This window comes from Alosa sapidissima, chromosome 21 (genome assembly GCF_018492685.1).
Source record: "Alosa sapidissima isolate fAloSap1 chromosome 21, fAloSap1.pri, whole genome shotgun sequence".
In the NCBI taxonomy this organism is placed as follows: Eukaryota; Metazoa; Chordata; class Actinopteri; order Clupeiformes; family Clupeidae; genus Alosa; species Alosa sapidissima.
In genome coordinates, this window is record NC_055977.1 from 15,647,941 (window position 1) to 15,659,939 (window position 11,999).

Here is an 11,999-nt window from a genome sequence, read left to right on the forward strand (position 1 = left end):
CTTGGGGGTCCAACACTAGTATTCAGAGAGGTCATAACACTCATGCATTCAAACCTTGAATTTCCCCTTGAGGATCAATAAAGTATCTATCTATCTATCTATCATACTGTATTTGAACTTTTCTTCTACATTTACAGCATATGAGCTATTGGAATGTGGGCCAAAGAGCGAAATTGGCGATAAGGGCAGCGGACTTTCACCTGAACTGATTAGTTGGTTTGTGTGAACAGAAAGGTCCCTCTCATGCAGCCGATGCTTCATCACGTACCTCAGGGTTTCTTTTCTCACATATACTGTAAGATATTCCTAAGCACCTATCTAAGGTATTTCAGAGTTCAAGGTGTTGAGTGCATCATGCTAGTGGTCAGAAAGTCTAAGACAAAGACAGAAAGTGTTGAAGTTTTGTGGAAGAGACATTTGAATTGGCATAATTTCTATCAACACACACATGGTGTTGGAACAGATTTTGGCAAGAGACTACATTCAGAGTACATTCTAGACTACATTCAGAGACTACATTCTCCGTATTGCTAGTCAGTGCATGAAAGTGATTCTGAAGCGACTGAATAGGCCTACATGCATTTAAAATGTCTCAGTGCAAATCAGTATTGCATAGCTGGCATCGAGATAGTCCAGCTTGTGTTGTCCTGCAAGTGCAAACACCACCTTGTTCTATTTTTTGCACCGCAAACACTGGCATCAAAGTTTTATGGTTGCATAGCGGTCACTGAACCCCCCCAAGATAGGAGATAGACCTTTCCACCTCGAAAGTTTTGTGACTGAAATTTCGGGGGTGGTGGTGGTGGTGGTGGGGAGGGGGCTTGGGAGAGAACAATAAGGGCAGAGGACAGTCCTCAGAACCCATAGTGACAACTCACACCTGTTACAAATGGCACAAATCAAGGAAAGATACAGGTGTGATTTAAAAGATTTACGGAGGGTTATAAATACTTTCTGGAAGAACTAACTAACAGTGAGTCCCACTACAATACTTCAAGTTAAAGTTTAAATTCAGTTTCATTGCGTGTTCTATATTGTTGGTCTGGTTTTGACAAATGGATGCCCTTTCCTCCATCTCTGTGTGTCATATTCACCGTTTTGAGTTCGGACGAAGTGTGATGTAATTTAGGAGCAACGTTAATGATTCAGACACACATGACTCCAGTAAGACTGGATAAAAGCAGCTAATGGGCGAGCCCATTGTGTGTCACAGGAACTGTAAATTCCTACCTTTTAGCATACATTATTTCACTTGGCTGTCATCAGAATGTTTTGCATGAGAATGTCTTTCCTTCTGTTGGGAGAAACTCATGGAGTGAGTTCATGTGTCTAGCTGAGCTAGACTGACAGAACATGATTGTATAATTTCCATAAAACGTCAAGTGATGAAGTGTTACCCAAAGAATGACCTTTAACCCTTGTGTTATCCTCAAATCTTACCGACACTCTTTATCTTTGGGGTCAATTTGACCCCAGCTAAATAAACCCTCAGAAAATGATTAGAATTCATATTGTTACCCAGTTTTTTTGTGACAGGTACTTAACAAGAGTGTAATAACCACCATCAAAAGCCCTACAAAACAATCCCACCCCCCCACACACACCCCTTTATGAACCTTGGAACCCTGGCTGGCAATATTGCCCATCCAGTGTCGGCAGCCCAAAGGCTTGCTGTTGCTTCCCCTTTTGACTTATACAGTCCTGCCAAAATGACTTATATGTAATGAGTACTTGTGCATGTAATAATGATAATAACAATATGTTTTCATACTATTCAAACAATAATATCCATAATGTGTCAAATTTTCATGTATCTTATGTTTCATACAGCTGGGGTCAAACTGACCCCAAGGAACATCAATGTACAAAATATTTGTACAGGACATTGAAAACATACTATTGTGCAAATTGTGAAAGTGAACCATATATTTTATGATGTTAAACGTTGCATGGGGTCAAATTGACCCCAAGGATAACAGGAGGGTTAATAGGGAACTAAATGATTCATGCCTGTACGACATGCCTGTGTAGCTTTCTAAAGTGTTGGTTCTGAATGTTAGTCATGTTCTAATTGAATTAAGAACCACCAAATAGAACCACTGGGTATAAGAAAATGTGGTTCAAGGGACTATTGTTCAACATGAAGGAGTGCAATAAGATGTTGTTATCTTTGCCAGTCAGGATTGTAAATGTTGGCAGATCAAGGGTATTGTGAAATAGCTGAAGGATGGTAAATAATAAACCAGGCAAAAAAAAACACAAGACTGCATCCTTTTCTCCGTCCTCAGGATGTTTAGATAATCTATTAACGCCGTACCAGAAAATGTAGGACAAGCGCTGTGAAAATCTCCGGACCATCTCTTGACACACATTTGCTTGTCAACATAGCTAGTGCCTTGCAATGAGTTATGCTAACATTTTGCAATAGTTCAGAATTGACCCACTCCATGGCCACCTTTCTTGCCATGAGAAGTTTTCTGTGGGGAGCTGAAGTACATCTGCACACTGAACTGTCACACAACTGTTGCATAGATGGTTTCTGGATAAATTCTTCAGTAAAACTTCTTTTAGTTCTTCTTCTTAGCAATCAACAAACAATGGCATTTGATATTGTTAAACACTGAGACCTGAGTACCCTGTCTGAGTACTTTTTCTTTTCTGTTATCTACAAATGACTCAAATGGGTAGGCCATAAGTCAGGATATGTATGACCAATGTATAATAATTTTAAGGATGCAACACTAAGTAAAATATGCTCTCTAAGAAGACATGCTACAAGAGTGTTCCAAGATCATACTTTAATCTTGCCAACCAATCTAAAATAACAACTGGCCCTCTTTGTTTGTGTTGATGTAAAAAAAGTGCTAAACAGTAATTAATGTCTTCACCCTAGTTACTGAATGACTTGATACACTTGCCAGACAAGTACTGATTGTTTTGTCTATAACAACTTGACCTTGTTTAGTCATACACAAAACCATTTTGAAATAATAAACCATTTTCCCTGAGTAATAAAAATGTTGTATAACAATGTGAAATGGTAGTACGAGTCCTATGTGACCTTAAACTTCAAATGAAACAATAATTACTGATATATTCATTTCTTTCTTTGCCATTACAATTGAATCAGTTTTCAGTCATCAGTTTTCTCTATTTGTTTTTTTTTTTTATTTGAACTTTTCAATAACATGCAATTCTTTCACAATGGTAGTTAATCCATTCCATGAAGGCCAATTGGGCCGGCGCTTATGTCCGGTTTCCATGGTGCTAAGCAGACGAGAGCCGTAAACTCCTCCTGGACAGGACACCAGTCCATCAGAGGTAACTCCCAGCAGAAGCTGGTACCTATTTTACAGCTTGGTGGGCTGAGACAACGCAGATGACGTGCCTTGTCCAAGGGCACAACGTGCAACATCAAGTCATCATCTGGGGCTTGATAACCGGGAGGATATTGATTTGGTATTTCAGACCAGAATGATTTTGTGTGTGTGTGTGTGTGTGTTTAGATACTACTAGGTGACCACTGGTAGAACTGGGCCAAGGTGATTGTACAAGCGTAGTTTGGACATAGGACTCCCAGGAAAAATCAATAGTGACCTCTGAGCAAACTCACTCACACTTTGGGAATCCACATAGTTTTGTGGTTGATGCTTGCGGGTTTCCATTCCCACCCATAACTGTTGCTGCTCATAATTTGAATGTCATGGCTTACCGCCATTCATTCAGTCCCAAGGGCTGTGGTTACCCACACTTGGTCTGTAACAGCACTTATATATAACAAATATGGATCACTCTCTCTCTCCCTCCCTCTCTCTCTCTCTCTCTCTCAAAGAATTTAAGGAAGAACTCTGAGCCCTCCCTCACAACCTGACAAACCTGGCCTGGCAGCAAGTAATGAATTCCTGTTACAGGTCATTGCGTTGTCAGATAAGACACTACCACTCACTGAAGTGGAAAATACCCCATTACCTAGATCTGTTATGTTTTTCTAGTGTCATAACCTTTGATTGGAGGTCTACCAGTTTACCAGAATAGCATTTCCTCCCCAGAAAGAGGGCTTGGTCACAACCGTCTGCATCCATAAGTGAAAGCATAACAACAGACATTTTGAAGCTGACAACAATATAAACCGAGATCTTACACTAACCTCCTCTTCCACACCAGATTAAGATCACTGAGTAGATAGGAGGTAAGCCTCTGAAAATGCTGTAAAAGACAACATCACAATGAGTTAGTTTTTGAATTTGTTATCTAAAGAGCAAATTAAAGTTATTAAAAAGTGTGTCTGGAGCAAGCTTATTTATCTTGCCAGGTATTGGAGTGTTTCGGAAATGGCTCTCGTCTCGAATGCGCTCTTTTAACATGTATGGAGAGTACAACTTCATAGGCCAGTTGGAGCCTAAATGAGACTTCTGAGTAAATTCTGCAAATGTAAATGCATAAAGCATCCAAGTCCTCATCGTTGTTTGTGTCACGTTATAGAAGAAGTAGGCTAGAATGACAGAGAATGCCGAATGAAGCTTCAATGCTCTCTCCCTGACATGACAACCAAAGACTGAATTCGGAATCAAAAGTTCATCTGAGCAGCAGGCCATCGTGTATCAATTAAAGGGGTAGAGCCCTTGTGGAGGGAGTTGAACAAGGCAAAAATAAAAGCACTTCATCCCCACTGAGTCTCAGGTGGAGGTCTGTCGTTGTTGTTACTCACACAGGAAGAGCAGGCCGGAATCTCAGATGAAAACAAGCACATGTGTAAACACACCATGTCTTCTCCAGAACAGCTGGACCAAGAGACATTGCAGATCTCATTGTCCTAGCAGGGGGCATCGGGGGGATTGGACTGTAGAACTGCCGCCAGGAGAAAGGTTATTAGGGGGACAATTATGCAACCGCCAGTGCCCGCCCGGACTGGTCGAATGGTCACTCACCTCCAGCATCAAGGGGATGGGGGTGGGGATGGGGTGGGGGGGTATCAAAAACTATGAAGTTCTCCATAGCCTGCAGAGTGGATGTGTGGAGAGAGATCTTAAGGTCTGAGACACACGTGGGAGTGGTTCAATTGTTTAATGGGGGCAATGGTAAATGGTCAGGCTATATTTCAACTGAGAATAAGAAATGTCTCACTATGAAACTACTTGTGAAGCATCAGAGTTTCCACTGTCCAGAATATAACATGTCTGTTGCTAATGTTTAGTCCAGCAACTACTGTACCGTATAACAAAACACCAGAAACTTAGGACAGATGCCCCATAAAAGACGGTTAGAGTCTGTTAATCATTCTGTTGATCTTATCCCCGACACTCATGTGATGTTTGGGTGATACCCCCCCCTTATTCATCATCATAATATCACTTGCAACAAGGTTGTAAATCAAAGGTTATTCATTATCAGATGTGAATTAGCCTATAGTTAATCTGACCATTAAAAGCTGGTCAAATAATGATTCTTACTTTTATTTTTATGATTATTTATTTGACCTTTATTTAACTTTGGAAAAATGCAGTCATGACAGACTAACAGACACAAGCACATAGCACAAGTATGAAACTCATTAAGGTGACAGAAAAATTAAACTAACAAAATGCCAGTTATCATGACTTTAGAAGGATAAAGCAATTATCATAAGGAAATTCGAAAACGGTATAGGGAACTATTAAATAACAGCTAAATTAATATTATATATTAATTAAGCTAATTATTTATATAATTATATGTATTTTTTAAAGATATACTGGAGTTGTTTAAGTTCATTGTTGTTGAAGGCTGCAGGTTATTGTAATCCGTCAAAGCTGTTACATCATCAAACTTTCAGGGTCTTGTGAATCAAAAGAGATTTATTGTTGTTCTCCACAGATATATTTTACATAAAGAATTTCATGTAGTGCCAACAAGTATCCAATCCAAAGATGCCATGAGTTTAACAGTGCATGTGACTCTACAGGAAAGAAAACCTTGATGATTTCTTGTGGTGTCAAAGCATCATTTGACCAAATCACACAATCACATTCCTCAGTGGCTTGGACATGAATGAACTCCGCTCACTCAGAACACCATGCACTCAAAGACGTGCAAATATGCACAGCAGTCCTTAAGAGGCAGCCATAAACTGAATTCTTGGAGGGAAAAAACTTCCAAATGATGATTAACTTTAGTACACCAGGTCTACCCTGGAATAGCCAATACTACAGACCTATGGGCGAAAATCCATACTGATTGATAACAGAGAAGTGGAGGGATGTTTGTGAGTATGTGTGGATATGTAGGCTAAGCCTGCTATTTCCTACTGTAGCCTATAGCCTGTTTGAGATATATATATATGTATATATATATATATATATATATATATATATACATATATATATATATATATATATATAGAGAGAGAGAGAGAGAGAGAGAGAGATGTGTTAGTATGTCTTAGTATAAACCTTTACACATTCTTTGTCAGAATAGACTGATTCAACTCAGATTTCTGTTTGATGCTTCGTTTATTAAGCAGCTCATACAAGTCCATTAAGGCGAGGAAGTTCCTCTGACATTGATCTGAAAAGGGTCAGTGCAAACTACATGAGGATTGCAGAGGTTTTCCTGAACTGGTAATCGCCCTACGCAAGTTTGTTGTTGTCGTCTCTCTTACACTACGGTCGGTCATGTGCTGAAGGCGTGTCCCGGACATGATTCTCTACATGTCTTGAGGAAGACGTGCACAACGTGACTACTTTGTTGTGGGGCGGGGCACTTTCCCCTCGCCTTAGTTCAGCAGCCATGTGTGAACAGTTCAACATTTTACGATGCGGTCATCGCGTTTGTTTGTGCAAGATTGTCGTACTTCTTCGATAGTGAGGGTTTGGAGTGAAAATGGATACGTGGAAAACACCTCGTATGCTGTGTGCACTTGGCTAGTGCGAATTTTATGATCAATTTTGAGGTTTTGACAGTTATGTGCCAGTAGTCTATGATACAGTAGACTACCTGAATGGTCACAAACAGTGAAATATATGCTGACATTGCAGTGAATGTGTTCTTTATATGGGAACAAACAATAATGGCTATATAAACTAAATGTGGTAGGTAGGCTACATTGGCCAGGAAACTGAACGGAGTCAAGCGAAACTGCTGCATGCGTGCTGACCAAAGATTCTAGAACAGAGCTCCGCTCTACAATATTTGGTGCGGACTCAGGCTCTGGGCTACACAAGCCAGAGTTACAGTAGCCTAGGCTACGTGTAACAGCGTATAAAGGAAATGACGCAGGCTCATCACCATTTCACACTTCTCCAGTGTCTTGCGTTGGCCTGCACGTTACTTGCTTGGACACAGCCCACCGTGAGCCTGCTTTGTGAAATTGGCTAAAATCAGAAGGGAAAAAAACTGAAAAAGGGGGAGCCTTAGACAAATATAGCCTAGATTAGCCTTTATATCTTAACTATATAATATGAAAGGTGCATACTGGTAGAGTCAACATTTGACATACAAATGTCAGACCAGACATAATAGACTACTACTATGGACAAACATATTGCTAAATTTAGTCTGTTTCTTTTCCCTTATGGAGGTTTGAAGACTGTTATTTAAGTATAATCTGCTGATTTATTTGACTGTCAGACGATATCCTGTTTATTCTGGAAGCAGGGAGAAACAGAAGTGTAACATTCTAAATATACAGCGCTCACATCGACCATGTGGACTTTAACACTGTGTGGCCCACCCATGTAAAGACAGCAACAGAATCTTGCATAAGTGAAACTGTTACATTACAGCTATGCATATTGCACACAGCCTGCTAGTTGGTGTGGTTCATCTTTGGAAAGGTTTTGTCTAGCTATGCTATGGGACTACAACTAAAGTTGTAGGGGAGTCAGTGCTGTACACGTTCCATGTCTCAGACAGTCTGCCTGGCTGGAGAAGCCCAGATGCAGCTGTGTTGACATTAGCCTGCCATTCCCCTGGGTTAAAGAAAGCATATGCGTGCAAAACTGCAAGATCAGGATATTTAGTGCAGGTTTTCTTACCAGATCCTTTCCCCATGCATGCATTCACCATTCATCTCTCCTTATGTATCTGTCCAGTAATAATGATTAATTGTTTACTGTTTACATATGTTAACGCTTTATTTAAGAATTATAGGAGATTGGCCGGTGAACTTGCTGGTTACTCATTCATTAAAAGATTATCCTTTCAGGTGAGATGATGGAGACATTTCTCAGAAAAACTGCAGTCACTCTAGTCACTGCAGTCACTTATGGAATTCATTGTTATGGATTATAAGGATATGAAAAAAAAAAAAAATGTGGACGTGTTTTCCAGGATTACCCAGCATCTTACGTATGAGTTACGTTATTTCATGTAATTCATTTCTCAGGATCTGTAAACATTTGGGACCAAACATAACCCTTGATAGATTACCCATCTGGCTACAACACAAATTTCATCAGGAATACCATGCTTTTTTGACTCTGAGCAAAAACATATCATGCTATATTGCATGCCTATGATACAATATACTGTGCCATCCTTTGTACAAGTAGTGGGGGATAATAAATTAATAATTTATTGGAAAAAGTTTCAGATCAGCAAAAACAATGGAGAATGCAGGAGGAGGAATCCTCATGTGGTCTGTGCTGCCCCCCGTCAAAGAATCACATGGGTCAGTCTAACTGAATGTTTGCCAGGCTCTTTCAGTAATCTCTGCTGATCAGTTAGTGTGTGTGTGTGTGTGTGTAGGGGGGGGGGGGGGCTGTCTTAATCTAGGGCAGTCGTCAGTAATCCTGTCCAGTGGAAGAATGCCGTAGGCAGCGAGTGCTGACAACGCCAGCCTCAGCTCCCACACGTGTCTCCTGACAAGCTTTTGTCCTAAGACTGTTGGTGCCCTGCATAGTGGCCTCTTCAGTGCCTGGCCAGCATATCATACAAGTGTCACAACAATGCCCACACTGTGATTGTATGTCTTGCACAGGATCTTAAAAACACGAAAAATTGAAGTTTACAGTTTATCAATTTTATGTGGTTTTATTCTGTTGCTAAAGACAAACCCAAATACATTCAGCAAGTGGCATCTCTGTCTTTACAAATCTGAATCTTTGATAGTAGTCGACAAAAGTATCACAAAAGTGCTATCCCTGAGACAATAAAACTTTGCTTGATGTAGAATACCCCATCAAAAATGTGTGGATTTAACATGGGGTTATTTTAAGACAGCATGGAGGATATCCGCATAGGAGAGGGGAAAAGGGAAGCTTTTTTTCCGAAAGGCTGCAGATAAGCATTTGGGTTAAGGCTAGAAAACAAAAAAAAATAACACTTGCATATTAATCCATATCCAAGCAAAACCCATACTCATCTCACATACATGATTCTCTGTAAAACTCTCCCAACAGTTGGTATGATGCCACGTGTGATGCATTTTTTGCTCTGTTAATAGAGTCTCCCGCCACCCAGTGTTCACTAGTTGACATTGCCATATCGCGACTTGGAAAAGCTTGGATTTGAGGTGGGCGCCACCTTATGGTTCACTGTTGGAGAACCTCATCGCCGGATGCATATACTCAGTGGCGGTTCTAGGATTTTTCTGAGACAGGGGCCACAAAGGGGCCACATCATACACTGAGGGGCCAAGAACCGGTCAACATCCATGCACAGAAAATCCCTTGTTCAGTAAGTCCGTGGTGTAGTCTATGTGATATGCAAGACTATGCAGTATACCCACTTAAAAAGCATCACCATCTCAGTATACCCACTTAAAATAGGCAAGGAAAGGTATTAACATTTAGGGTTGATCACAGTATACCCACTACAGCTAACTAGACTACACCACAGCAGTAAGGTGCATATATTTCACCAGTCTCACCTTTTGCTAAAAAACTAAAAAGCCAATATAAATCTTTTTCCCATTTATTTATAATGTGCATTGAAAACACAATATATAAAACTAAAATATAATAGACACTTCAGCGGAAATGCATTGATATTTTAAACACAAATCATACATCATATTTGTACAATCATATTCATTTTTGTTCAATTGGATAAGTTTTACTTCAACTCTTTTCCCTTTTGTTGATAAGAGAAACCACCTTCACTGCCAGTTTGCATACATTTAAACAAACAAACAAACAAACACACACACACACACACACACAGCATGTGAGCAACAACTACATCATATTTACACTATTTTTTTTTTCAACAATTATTTTTACAATGGTCTGATTTGGAATGGTCTTTGAATCACCGTCTTGCTTCCAGTTACAAAAGTCTGATTCTGATTTGAAGACAGACGATGGGGAATTTGGAAGCGAAAAAATTATGGAAGGGGTAGCAAAACACTAAATATGGAATACTCCAACCATTTGAAGTATTTGTATTAGAAGTCATTTAGTGGCCTCTTCCTATTTCCATGCTGTATCTTGCGGAATACCTTTGGTTGCACAGAACCAGCTGCTCTATAATGGGAAATGTCTGGAGAGAAAGAAAATGAAACAAGTTTGAGTAACTTCATTGTTATTAACTTTCATAACCCACTGTCAACCTTTTTACTTTTTCAACACCTACCTTTAATGTCATGATTACATTATATTAGTGGTGTGTAAGTCTAGGTGCCTTTCACTTTAAGAAGGAGAGTAACTTGTGTCCTTGTCTGTAGTAGGCTATTATTTAGAAATGAGATGTGCATGAGGATGTAAGTCAGGATGTTTGCTGTTTGATTAATTAAAATAAATATTGAAAAAACAAACAACTTGAAGAGAACCTGTCTTGGATCGCAGGAGTGTCATGCAATGTTAATTTCTGGTGAGCACTTGACAAGCAAACATGACGTGAGCTTACTGATGGCTAGAAGCAGGGGTGGCGCCAGCATTTGAAAACATTCGGGGCTTAGCCCATAGAATCTAAACAGCACTGTCAACATGGCGTTTATAAAATAAATGACAAAATATGCTCACTGTAGTGGCAACAGGAAATAGCATCGTACCATTAGGAGCAGCTATGCTTGGTGACTGGTGGTTCTGAAGACTGTGGGTTAAAGTCACCAGCTCCAATCTGAGCCTACGCCATCCCAGTCTGTAGGTGAAACACAAATGTGTGTCACAAAATCCATACTTGTATTCAGCATGTCGTCTAGCAACTGTAAAACCAGTTAACAATAAAAAAAATAATATAAAGCTTGAGTGAATAGGGTAGAACATTTAACCAATTTATCTCAATGAAACTCTACTTTGAGACAGAATTCATGCGAAGTCCATGAATCAAATAAACTCAGAATAGTGGTTAATAACTTTGCAATGATAGCTCACATTAACTCCACAAAAACGTAGTGTTAGCTAACATTACCCCTCAATTAAGCTTGCATTCTCATGAGATTTAACGTTAATGTTAGCAGCTGCTAAACCTTTGTAATGTAATGTAATGTTATGTTGGACCCCAAACAAACAGGATGTCCATTTCTCTGCAGTGCCATTTCATATAACGCCATTCAAAAATGTCATACATTAATGTTAACCTGACTCTCATTAATGTTACCTTACCATGCATAAAATCTATCAGCATGCCAACAATGAATTCAAACCTGAACTCAGGTAACCTAACGTTAAGTTAATGTTAACAGTTCACTGACTAAGTTACATTAGCAGCTTGCTGCTGCTTCATAATTTAATTGACAAACCTAACAGCAACAAATAAACGTCCTTTTCAAATGTTAATGTTAACTCACATAGCCTAGATTTGTGACTCAACAAGAAACTTCTGTGGAGGATGAAACGCTGCCATTGATCGGTTCTTCACGCTAGCTGATACTTTCGTTAGCCAAATGTATCAGTTCTTCACATTAGCCGAGAGTTCTCTGGTTAGGCAAATGCAGAGCCATAGAGAGAAATTTCTCTCTATGCTCTGGCCAAATGTATTCTTTCTTTCGTGCACAGACCAGCAGTTCTTTGTGTGCTTTAGCTTTCAAGCTTCAAAAGGTGCATTACTGCCACCAGTTGTTTGGGAATGGAAATGCATCT